The following is a 13,640-nucleotide window of genomic DNA, read 5'->3' on the forward strand; positions in this document are numbered from 1 at the left end:
AGTTCAAGGCGCATTTATGATGATGCATCTTACTGGCAACTAAGAATCTCTACCTTGTATACAATTAACACCCAAAGGCAGTGGATTCCATACTCCAGGGGCATATAAACAAAAAGCTCTATCCACTGTGCTTGTGTGGGATACATTGGGGGTGCAAACATTTAAACCAAATACTTAGCATATAGCGTTAGTTCAGGCAGGCCACCGTATCAAGCACTGACATTGCCCTCATCAGCTGACTGCCAGCTGACTTAAGCTAGGCTGTCTTTAGGCCAAATGTACTCATGCCGCCATATGCAAGCTGCTCTGGCATGCCTTCTCTTTGCTGCTCCATCTGCAACCCTCCTCCACCCCAGCTCCTCCTTTAAAATGCATCTAACTTAATCAATGTGATTTTGTTGTCACTGATGCCTGCTCTGCTCTGAGGTTTATTTCTGCTTCTCTCCCTGCCTCAGGCTTTCCTTGTATACAAGGGAACATGTGCTGTTCCTGCTTGATGGTTTCCACAAAGGCTCATGGGAGGGCAGGGGGATCCCAGAACAATCATACTGACCACAAATAACAGCAATATATGCATTATAATAGCTGCTGAGCTGAAGGGTTCAGTCAGTTGAGCAGACTAGTTTATTTCCCACTACTCCATCCTATTTACCGGACTCATTAACTATATTTACATTCCCTAATAACGTTATGGGATTGTAATGATAATTCAGTTATTAGTCAAGCCCTTAGGCATTGCTAGAGAAACGAGGTTGTTGCTTTTTTTAAACTTTAGATTTTGATCACAGTACACACAAAATAATAAATTGGTGTTTTATTGATTATTTTCTTTGGCAAGCAACCATAATATAAGCGGGATCACGCTCTTCGAGGTGTCCAGTTATCAGGGAATAATGGAGTTCATGGAGGCAACTGTCCTCCAATCTGCGTTGGACTGTTCAGGCCTCTACATTGTCCATTAATCCCTGGTAATTGGACATTTAATAGGGCATTTATCCTTACTTGTTATGCTTACAGCACCTGCAATCTCAGTTTCAGAGTGCCTCTCATTGGAACTTATTTATGCTAATTTCAAAAATTGTGTTTCTCCAGATTAGTCCGTTTTAAATAGCTTCTAGTGCTTAATATATTCCATTGTTCAGATCAACATCTCATCTTTCATTGTTGTCGCCACAGTTCATAGCAGAAGTCCTGCCCCTTCTTGAATTTTATTATTCTGTGAGAGCGATGTGTGCAGTTATTCATTTGAATTTTGATAGATGGTAATGGATATCGGCTTAGCTGTCTTCCACATGTGGGCCATGTTAGTTGGTGACTCTTTACTGCCACCTTCTGCTCTGGAGTACATAGCAAAAAGGATCTACTATACCAGGGGTTACCAAATGGCAGACCGCAGTCCAGGTCCGGACCCAGACGCCATCTGATACGGACCTGGACCTGGACCCGGACCCGGACCTACAATCATTAGAAAGATAAAGAGAGTAGACAAAAAGATGAGTGAGCTTAGACAGGGAGTGTAGGGCCCTATGGTTTCTGCGTTAGCAGAATCGCGAAATTGGCCAATAAAAACGGAATCTACAATTTAATGTGGACATCGCGAAAATTTGAATGAATCTGACTGAAATGCTGTGTTTTTATTTAATAGGAAAGTACATCTGAGGAATATGTTCCGGGGGGACACTTAGGCGTGGCACAACTTGTTACCTTTCTATTAAGTTACTATCACTGTCTGTTTGAGAGAACAGAAGGATTTCCTCATTTACTTTAGAAACATCAGTTAGGATGTGATTATGCACGTGGATGTGTCTTATGTTGGAAATATCTGACTGTTACACTGGTATGTCAGGGTTATCAAAACAGTGGCTCATGGGCAAACTGTGGCCCTTTTCCAATAAATTCAAGGTTGTTTCTGTTTAATTGGTGAACACTTTATTCATTTACATAAACAGGGCACTCTTTTTTATGGTAAAATTAGTGGAAAGATTAAAAAATAGAATTCCAAAATATTAAATGGAATTTGGCAAAAAATAAAATGGATTTCATAGGGCTCTAAAGGAGAGATTCACAGATGGAGAAATGGGTGAGCTGTAGACAAAGAAAAATTTCATATTTTATTAGTGCAACAAGTCCCTAATATTGCACCTTGATCCACATATCACACTAACTCAAGTTAGACATTATGATGTTCCAGACCTTTGGTTTAATATATTTTCTCTGACTGGACCTCTTTGAATTTTAATTGTTTACCCCTGTACTATACTGCTATGTTGATGTTATGTTATGTGATGTTATGCTAAATCAACATTATATAATTATATTAAACCCCAAAACTTGAATTAATTCTGTCGAAACTACATGATAATATCTTGTAAATGTAGCAAATAGCTGGTCTATTTTTGAGTGTAACAAATTTGCCAAACATAGATGGTGCTAGACCATGCAAACATTAAAAAACAGCTTAAGATTGCTGTCGCTAATAAAGTTTTCAAAGCTAAACATGTTTTGTTTCTCTAATATGAGAAAATTGTGACATTAAACAGGGTTTTCATCCTTGATTTTTATTGCCTTTTATAGGATATGAACAGTTTGGAAGCTGTCTGGGTGCTGCAAGCAATAAAGATGCCATTACTGGATGAAGGCCCTAAGGCTATAAGACAGGATCAAATCTTGAAATTGAGTTGTTCAAAAGAAAAGAAGTACAACTTAACTGGAAAAGATCAGTTTATGTAGTTGAAAATATCTGAGCAGGATTAGGATTCCTTTGATAAAAAAAAATCATTCTGATCCCAGCAGATGGCTGAATTCAGACTAGATTACAGGGGAAAATAATCAAGAACACTATTAGCTATAGCTAAAACACAAGAATGTCTGTCACCCACACCCACATGTGACAGTTGTCACACTGAATGAAGATACAATGTTAGTCATGTGACCACCACTATGTTTTTTTTTTAATATTTCTGTGACTATTCAGCTTTCAAGTCCAACTGAAATCCTGATCAGAAGCTAGAGAACAGAGCACTGTGCATACAGAGTACATTTCTCCTGCATGTATGTTTAGGCTGCAGGTCACACTGCTGTCACAAATAGACTACACTGGCAGATGCCAGAATACAGGAGGCCGACTCTAGGTGACTGGCTGTAAATAACCTCATCCCAGTGCTTGTAAATATACAGTCTGTTTATGGCAAAGACGTACGTTAATTGTCTAACATCTTCAGCGTGTAACAGTCAGGGAAGCTCAACATCATGAGTCTTCGTTTAATCAAAAGTTAAACACACCAGCCTGGTCGGATCAAGTTAGGTAAATTTCAACATCTTTAGAAACTGCGGATGAGACTTAAGGAACACAGACGAGTTTATCTGCGAAGTTCATGAGGAAACGAGTTGTTACATCTACCTGCTCTTCCACCAGCTCTTTCCGCCCTTGTGTGTGTGTGCGTGTGTGTGTGTGTGTGTGTTGGAGTTGCTAACAGATGACAGCCCAGTGTGACGTAGCGAAATCTGAGAATGGTTTAAATCCAAATAAGAAAAAATAAATAAATAAAAATGTTAATTCAAACGTAATAAATCTAAATAAAAAGGTTCTACATTTAGCTGGTTTAATTTCCTTATTTGCTTCGGTGACAAAAAAAATGTGGACATTAAGGTTAAAAAAAGGAAGCAGTTTATCCTTGCAGAAATACATTTACCAGCCACTTTATCAAACACATGCTCAATTGCTTGTTAACACAAATAGCTAATCAGCTGATCAAATGGCAGCAACTCAACGTATTTAGGCATGTAGATGTGGTCAAGATGAGTTGCTGAGGTTCAAACCGAGCATCAGAAAGGTGAAGAAAGGGGATTTAAGTGACTCTGAACATGGTGTGGTTGTTGTTGCCAGGCAGGTTGGTCTGAGTATTTAAGAAACTGCTGATCTACTGGGATTTTATAGGGTTTGCAGAGAATGGTCTGACAAAAATGTCTTGCTGATGGCAAAGGAGAATGGACCGAGTGGTTCGAGATGATAGAAAGGCAACATTAACTCAAATAACATCTCGTTACAAGCAAGGTATGCAGAACATCATCTTACAACACATGGAAGCCTGAAGCCGATGGGCTACAGCAGCAGAAGACCACACTGGGCACCACTCCTGTCAGCTAGGAACAGGATCTGAGGCTACAATTCCCTAACCTTGCAAAGCAGATGGATACGCCTGTTTCCTTGTTTCTCACTGGCGAATCCATCTTGCAAAGCTCCCATCTAAACCGCTTGGGCCCGGTTAGAAAGGGACGGGACCAATCAGCGACGAGGGGCAGTACTTTCAGGCGCGGCAGAGTCATGACATAAACAAGCAACAGCAAGAGGCTGGTGCAATTATGGTGGGAGAGGTTAGCGTGGATGCTGCTAAAGCGCCAGTTTTATCAGAACTTGATGACATTTCTTTGTTAAAAGAAGAACAAAGAACAGCAGTGAGTTGTTTTCTTTTCAAAAAAGACAAAAGTCAAGTACTTACATGTCTATAGTTGCCATGTTTCGCGTTATTCCTCTGTAGCTGCGCACGCACAACTCGATAGCAGCTACATCATGCGTTTTTTTGCTCTGATTGGCCCGTAGAGATGTGACAGACAGAACATTCATCCAATCCCACTCCGAGTTTTGTTCAAAGCCTCTGCCTTTTCCCAAATGTTTCCTATTGAAGCTTTCCCAGATGGATGTGTGAAACAAATCTATCTGGCGTGTCAGGTTAACAATTCCCACAGGCTCACCAAAATTAGAAAACAGAAGATTGGAAAAACGTTGCCTGGCCTGTTGAGGCTCCATTTCAGCTGTGACATTCAGATAGGGTCAGAATTTGGCATAAACAACATGAAAGCATGGATCCATCCTGCCTTGTATCCACAGTTCAGGCTGCTGGGGGTGTACTGGTGTGGGGGATATTTTCTTGGTACCCTTTGGGCCCTCCAGTACCAACGGAGCAATTGTTTAAACGCCACAGCCTACCTGAGTATTGTTGCTGACCATGTCCTTTACTTTATGACCACAGTGTACCCATCTTCCGATGGCTACATCCAGCAGGATAATGCACCATGTCACAAAGCTCAGATCATCTCAAACAGTTTTTTTGAACATGATAATGAGTTCACTGTACTCCAGTGGCCTTCAAAGTCACCAGATCTCAATCCAGTAGAGCACCTTAGGGATGTGGTGGAATGGGAGATTCGCATCATGGATGTGCAGCCGACACATCTGCAGTAACTTTGTGATGCCATCCTGTCCATTTAGGCAAAAAAGGGGGTGCAACCTGGTACTAGCAAAGTGGCCAGTGAGTGTAGTTCACCAAAAAGCCTCAAATATCTCACATAGGTAGTACTAATTTAAAGTAACTGGAGGTGTTTTTCAATTTGTGTGGATTCTCGACTGACCCGCAATTTCCACATATGACGACTGCGCTGCGCACGATCAGGGGTTCGGGGATTGTGTTGTATTTTGAAAGAACCGGATATTATACACTTGTGACTTCCTGTTTGGAGCTGTCTGGTTGATGATAACTGATCCGGTTTGGCAGCAGCCAGCACTGAAAATAGACCTGCAGTGTATCTCGAACAAAACAGAGCAGGGTGGTGCTCCAGGGACATGCCACTGCCAGAGTGGAGCTCAGGCAGTGGAACTGCTCTGATAGACTCGAGAGGGAGCAATCTGCTCCACAGTACAATTCGCTGGCAGAACACGGCGTGGTCGCTGTATGTGGAAATTGGAGGTAAGGGCTGCTTGATGATGGTAAAAATCATAATCTGAATTATTTTTGACTGAGTGAAAAAAAGTGTAAAATAATGATTAACAATTAAAATTAATAAACAAAAAAATTACTTTCATGGCCAAATTATCCCTATAAACACTGAAACATTTATCCAATAGCAAAACCTGTGGTTCATTTAATCATCATGTCTTGTCCTTGGTTTTCAACAAAAATGAGACTCAGTTAATTGCCCTGCACTACTGGGGGCAGTGTGAGGTTCTCTTCACAGCACTGGTTATCTGGGACTAAATGTTTGAAAGTAACTTAGCATGATAAAAGCTATAAGATAAGATTTAATCTTTAAATTGTTTTTTTTATAAGAAAAATGTTCTCATAATCAGGTACAGTGAGAAAAGGCTGGAAACAGAGCAAAAAAAGAAACTAAGAAAATTGTTAAACTGGTCAAGCAAAACAACATTTGTTCAACATTGTTGAAACCCCAAAGAAATTTTCCTCATAGAATATTTCACCAAATTGCTTAAATGCCAAACAGTGAACATCTTATTTAAATGATCTGCGGGAATCTTTCAGTTTGTGTGGCTTTTGGCGCCCCCTGTGTGCACACTGTGCACTGTGAAATCTCCCTGAAAGCACTGGTAATCCTTGTAATCCCTTAAAGTCTCTACATTCATCAGGTTGCTACAGTTCAGTTTGCTTTTTAACAGCAAGGATAAAGGTGAGCTGGTTGATGTGATCCTTTTAAATAAAAAAAGTGATAACCAAATCCAGACCGCTGTTATCAGGATTAAACCCTTTGAACCAATGCAGGCTCAGGATTGTATCTTTACAGAGGATCAGAACCAACCATCAGGTTCAGTTCAGCTGAAAGACAAGATTTTTAAAAAACCACCAGAAACAAATACAGCAGAAACCTCCACAGAAAAGAGAAAAGTATAAATAGTTAAGCAATGCTGGATGAATAATACATCTGAAAGCACACTACACGTAATCTGCTGCTTTCTTAAATATTAAACCATGTTTTCTATCAACAGAGATGTCAGTTTAAATTTACTAATTGCATCACAAATCTGCATTCATACCTATTCAACTGACTCACTTAGACATGCTTATAGAAGCAGCAGCTTTATCTAAGCTCTAAAGGAAAAAGAACATTTATATATATACTTTTTATACTGTCAAACAAGGCTGGTGACTGCTGACCATTGACAGTAAATGATTACGTCATCAGTCAGAATAACACAGATTGGAAAATAATGGGCCTGAAGTCAAATAAGATACTGCGAAACTAGAACAAACACTCTTGCACAAGGCCTGACTTCTGTGGAGCCACATTCATCTTTGTGTTTCCTGTTGGGCTATGGTTTGTGGGATGCAAGTTCAGGAGGGGAAGGAGAGATTTTAAGAGCATCAAATAAAAGACAACCTGAGAAAAAAAATCTGCAGAAAAAGAAATAGTTGATTGTGTTGCCAGTCGAAGCTGCAGGCTGCCGGACTGTTGAGTCAAATGTATCTATTCTCTCTAAGAGTGTCAGATGGTGAGCGATACTTCACTTTCTGCTTTCGTCTTCAATTTATGAGACAGCTATGCTTGATTCTGATTGGCTGATTACACAGTGCAACTGTCTGCTATTCCTTGATATTACATAAATGTTCAGAAGGACCAAATTTCAAAGCAAACAGTTGCTAACTGTTATCATATTGGTCTGCTGAAAATAGTCCTGTACATTTGAGGTTTTTCTGTTTACTGTAGTAAGAAAACAAGACAAGAAATGAAAACAGCAGCTAATGGACAGTATAAGATCCAAAAATCCTTCCCTGTGACAGAAAATTTAACAAATGAAAGATGGCATGTAATGTTAAAAGGCAACTGACATGAAGGAGTTCTTAAAAACACAGAAAAGATAATGTCCACAGACTGACTGTGAAGAGAAGAAATCAATCATCTGCTGATCTAATATATACTGACCCCTCTTAACCTCACTTTACCATCTATAGAAATGTTTACCTTACTGTGTGAGTTTCACTCTGTTAACTGCAGGTTTGGATCCAGCTCTCCCTCAAGTGAAAAAAAAACACTTGCTCACCTGGCCAAAGGATCCTTATCTCTACAACAATTTCAGACATCATTTTACTTCCCCTCCTATTAAATAATATCTGCTGAGATATTCTGGGTTATGCTGCTGAAAGTTAAATAGTAGAAAGTCTGGGAGGGTTGATAAAGTTCTGTGAGGATGTGAAGCTTTAGACGAAGCAAAATGTAGGACAATGTAGAGCAGAGGTAAGTGGGGCAACACAAACAAAAACACACAGGAGGGATAAGAGCGTGAGATAAAACTGCAGCACTACAATCTCCAGCATGACAACAGCATAAAAGAAGTAGAGCAGTAGTTTACTCTTTATTCTTTGGTGACAAAATCAAGAGCTACAATTAACAGGAAATCAAATAAATATGTGATAATTAAGTTTACACAATTTCATTGTTATGCTTTATGTTTTGTTGACATTTAAATTATTTTCTTGATTTATAAGGTCCTTGATGCTTGTTATGTTCCCAGAGGGGCGAGAGGACGAGGGAGTAACAGCAAAAATAAAAAAAATACAAGGGAACAAAGGAGGACTTGGGTATAAGCAAATTTCAAAAGGATTTATGTACAACCCAAAACTCGTTTCTATCCAGCTTTGGGAAGGGACACAATACACACAGTGATGTTTATCAGAGGGTTTGTGGTTACAACTGAATCAAACAGCTCTCCACCAGCTGAGCTGTTTCATTGATCAAGTAGTGCAGCAGTGCCCAAACAAGTGACAATCCCCACAGCAAAGTAGGATGCTGTCAAAACCAAACATCCAAGTATGAGTACCAGAGGTAATCAATGCACCGGCATGATTTTGCAGCGGACCATTTACTCGCACATGACTCTGACATCACTGTTTGGTGAAGGTGCAGACAGGCGGGCATGAGTTTACTTATTTGGGAACAAAGGTGACTCCTGCATAAACATACATGACAAACCGCCTAAGTGCAGTCCACTTTTTGTTAACTGAACACATTAAGCATTACCTCTATAGCTGTTATGAAGAGAGATATCAGTAAAACAAAACATTAAGTCATTATCAAACAATGTGAAACAGAAAATTATCCTTTTGGCTTAAAAATATGAAGAAAAAAATCCAACATAGTCGACAAAATTATTGACAATAATGGTTTGAAATAATAACAACAATGATAACATTTCTAATAATAAAATGAACAACAGTTCTTGGATTATGAACGATATGCTGATATTTACTTATTAATTATAGATGATAAAGATCCAGAATAATCCTGCAAAGCAGATGGATTTGCCAGTCCATTATCAGGCAAACTCATCTTGAGAAGCTCAGTTCACAATAATTGCGAGGAGCAGAAAACATTTTGGACCAATCAGCTTTCTATGAGGAGAACAAGGAAATAAAAACTAGGGCCCCACCAACAAATCAGCTGGCTGATTTACTTGGTCGATTGTTGCCTATCAAAAATAACTGTGGCTGATAGACGCAGATGTTAACACTTGTTTTATCAACAATACAGTGCAGGAATATGACTTGATTTTACTTAGATATGAGGTCTGTGTTTTATTATTCATCCAGTAGAGAGCACGCCGACTCCTTTCATGTCACACCCTCCATATTTACTCCCTTACAGCAGAGTGAACTAGAGCTCAGAGCAGAGGTTGCGCTGGACTTTTTTTTTTGTCCATAATTTGGACGGAAAGGGTTGTAAAAATTCCGTCATGCCATTTTACAATCCGTCAATATAATTTTCTCTTTAATACCTGTAATATAATTCAATATGACTTTATTTCTAGTGTTTAATTAATGAAGCAACCTTTCTAAACTTATATTCAAAAAACAATCTTTGAGGTTCTGCATTTTTAAATGGCACTGAGAGAAAGATGAACACAGCAGCACAGCGTTTACTCCTCGTCATTGTTATGCAGTGACAGTGGAGCAACAATCCCTGTCTTTAAGCAAGCAACTATGAACTGGGCCATTTAAGATATCACGCACAGTTTTAAGGATATTTTTAATGTCAAGATGTTGTAGTTTGATGACCATAGCTGCACTGCGGAGCTGTGCGCATTTTTGTCTGCTCCACAGGTGTCTAATTTGAAAAAACGTCACACACTCTGACCTTGCACATTGAGTCAGGTGCGTTTGGCCTTGACTGTGAAAAGAGATGGAGAACAACTTTTTATTCTGTCTCTGTTATGACTCGTAAGTAGGCTACAAAAATATGCCTTTATCTGTTATATTTTCATGGTTGATATCCACATAATACACGGGAAAACTACGGTGTTTAAAGTGATGTTTTAGTAAGAGAAAGAGAGAAAGAGAGAGAGAGGGGGTCAGGTGGTGGTGAGCGAGCAAGAGAGAATAAAGCAACAGGTGCTGATCTGAACCATCATTCACCCATCCCTCTGTTATATTTCCATGGATGATATCTACATGATAAAAGAGCAAACTTTGGTGTTTAAAGTGAGGTTTTGGTGGTGAGCAAGTGAGGTGGAAGCAGTGGGAACTGTTTTGAATCATCACCTTGGTCACCTTGGACTGATATGAAATTTTGCATAAAATCCAAACCTGTTCCAAAAAAAATGGTACAAATAAAACGACAATTTGGGCATCACTGTGCAGACATGGTTAGAACAACATGAAACTGACTCATTGTGCAAAGGCCTTAACACTCTGCATCCCGACCTGTGTACTGAGACTCCTGCAGCAGCCTCTCAGTGCGCTGTCAGCACGGAGACCAACGTGCTTTTACAAATCTACGGTGCCAGAGCCCATCGGCTACAAAATTTTTGAAAGATTAAATGACCTTGATAGTCCATGTGTGCTGAATGGAAAAGGTGCATCTGTCTGTGTGTGTGTGCTGAAATGCAGGCTCATCCTCATCATTCCAGTCCGTCAAAATGACAGCCTTCAAAATTCTCCGTCATCCTTCAAAAAAATCCGTCAATGACAGAGAATATTCAGTTAACATGACCTCTGGCTCAGAGCAGCTTGGCTGAACATCAAATGTGTTGAAGAAACCAGTTTGTCTTAATATTTTATAACTAGTTTGTGAAATAAACAATAACTCAACCCGCTTGTGCATGAGTCATGACGTGCCTCGTTGTGTCAGCCACACTTATCTGTTTAAGTTAGCGAGCTAAAGTTAGGAAGACCTAACTTAACATAAGCTAGTAATAAACTAATAAACACAATGGACCTAATGGTGTAATAACCCAGACAGCCGGATGATGCCAGATAAGACCAGGGCAAATCAGTAAAATGCTTTATTTCTGACAGTTTTGCACAGCATTCTGTTCATAAGTTATTTTTTGACTAAAATATGTGAAAATAAATAAAATAAAATATCTGAAAATAGTAAAATTTTCTGCCTTTAATCTATATGTTTGAACTATATTCATGGAATCATAGGACCTCTTTTTTATTAGTTAATGAAAACAAATGTATGTAAAAATTTAGATGTTTTTATTCCCTAATATTGGTGTTGGAGCTACTAACATTATTTTCTTTAGTTTGATAATTTTATATTTATTTATTTGTTTGGGTAGAACTCCAAGATTAATTTTAATATTATTGTATCAAGTATTTAAGTACTGATTGGGGCTTTTGTTTGAAATATTTGGTAGTTTGAGGTGATGTCTATAATAGGGTTTAGGTGGGGTAGGATGGGTGACACCAGGTAAGGTCAATGGGTTTTTACCAGGAAGGCACGAGTAAGGAGCACACCAGGAGAACGCCAATTGTTTGTGTGAAACCTTTGTGAATAAACATCTAAGAATCTATATTTTTTACATGGATATTGACATTTTGATCCTGCGTAAGATTCACTATCTGCAGGCCAGTGGTCAGTTTTATTTTGAGTTTGTTTGTTAATTGATGAGAGCAAATCGCCAATAAAATTCGTATCGACCCACAACAGAAATGTGGACTCATATTGGATTTAGATGGGCAACTCTTGCCTTCATCTCCCATATGTGACTGTACCCTAACAGTGTTGAACTTCAGGTAATATTAACCTGACAGCACACCTGCCAAAAATTACACTGCTTTAATCATAATTTTAAACTATTAGTGTAAATGTAATGACTTAAAAAAGTAACAAATACTGAATTTGACATTGTTTCTTTTAGGCCTTTCCTCACACTGCACTCCTTTAATATGTAAAAAGAGCATGTGATGAGCAAATGTTAGAGTTAGAGATAGAGTGTTTCCTGTTGTTAGAATCAAACTTTTCCACAAAAGGTCAAAGTATGAGATGTTCCTTGTGTTTGTAACTATTAACAGAAAAAGCAGCAGAGAACAAGAGAACATATGTAATGTGTTACTGCAGTAGACTCGTCAGTGTTTAACTCAAGCTTTACTGACGCAATAAATAACTGCTAAGGTTCTCTTTCTCTGTGTTTAGTTTGTGTCCAAGTCCAAACTCAAACCAAACATCCAACAGCTTAAGAGATCCGCAAAGCCAAAGAAACCACAAACTAACATAGTTTAAATGACACAATGTCAGGTTATCTGTGCTTCTGTCACATCTCACTTAATGTGTCTGAATCAAAGGGATCATCTCAATGACTGACTTTTGTTCTCTGGTCATTGTTTGTGCCTGAAGAACATGCATGCTTCATTGTGTGATTTGGTATGCAGATATACAGTACTGTGCAGAAGTTTTAGGCATGTAGAGCACTAACGGTTCTTCACAGGTCCTGAAAGAGGAGGGAGGGCAGCCAGAGTCAGTGTCGACACATTTGATTTGTACGTGTGTCGCTCAGCAGCCAAGGTCGAGATGAACAGCATTTCTTTTGCCTGGGCCTTTGCACCCCTGGTAATACGCCCAGCAACCACCAATATTTTTCAGGTGCTTAGAACATACACACGACAACCAGGGGGTTGTGGCAACCCTACTACCCACCCTAACAGTACCCTAGGCTATGTTTAAGCGCCAAATCTACCCATTACTCCGCCCTAAAGCTGTGGTTTTTGTTTTGTTTTCATCAGATTATTTTCCCATGCCCTTGGTAATGTACAAAGACATCCAGAGCATGACCTGGGTTGTGTTGATCCTTCTCGCCCAATGGCGCCCTCAGGTGGGCATACTCGCCACTACACGCCTTACTTCAGCCTCTAATTACAGCCCAAACATACCTAAAACTTCTGCACAGCACTGTAAGTAGATTGATCTTTTGGTGGTTTTACATCTCTTTGGTCATCACTTTACCTTTCATCCAGCAATGTTCTGTCAAAATAATAGCAATTAGCTGAGAATTCTTCACAGAATTCTGATAGCCATAAAAGTACCATTTTGGTCTAATCAAACCAAAGAACTTTTTCCCACTTCACCATGGAGTCTCCCACATGCCTTTAGGTGAGTTCTAGTTGAAACTTAACACGACTTTTGAACAGTGGCTTTATCGCTTTTTCTAGTCTCCTTCTTGCAAAGTCACTCAGTTTGTGATGACAGCCTGATCTAGGCAGATTTACAGATGTGCTATATTCCTCCCATCTCTTGATAATAGATTGAATTGAGCTCTGCGCCTTGGAGTTTTTTTTGTATCCATCCCCTGACTTATACTTTTCAATAGCCTTATTTCTGGGTTGCTTGGTGTTGCTTGGTCTTCATGGTGTAATGATAGCCAGGAATATTGATTAACTAGTGACTGGACCTTCCAGACAGAGGTGTCTTTACACTAAAATCTCATTCACTGCACTCAGGTGATCCCCATTTCACTAACGGTGAGACTACTAGCACCAATTTACTGGGCCTCTGTTGAATTAGGTCAGCTGATTTAAAGGGGGTCAATATTTATGCAGCCACTTATTTTACCTTACATATTTTTATTTACTTTG

The sequence above is a fragment of the Cheilinus undulatus genome, linkage group 12, assembly GCF_018320785.1.
Source record: "Cheilinus undulatus linkage group 12, ASM1832078v1, whole genome shotgun sequence".
NCBI classification, from domain to species: domain Eukaryota; kingdom Metazoa; phylum Chordata; class Actinopteri; order Labriformes; family Labridae; genus Cheilinus; species Cheilinus undulatus.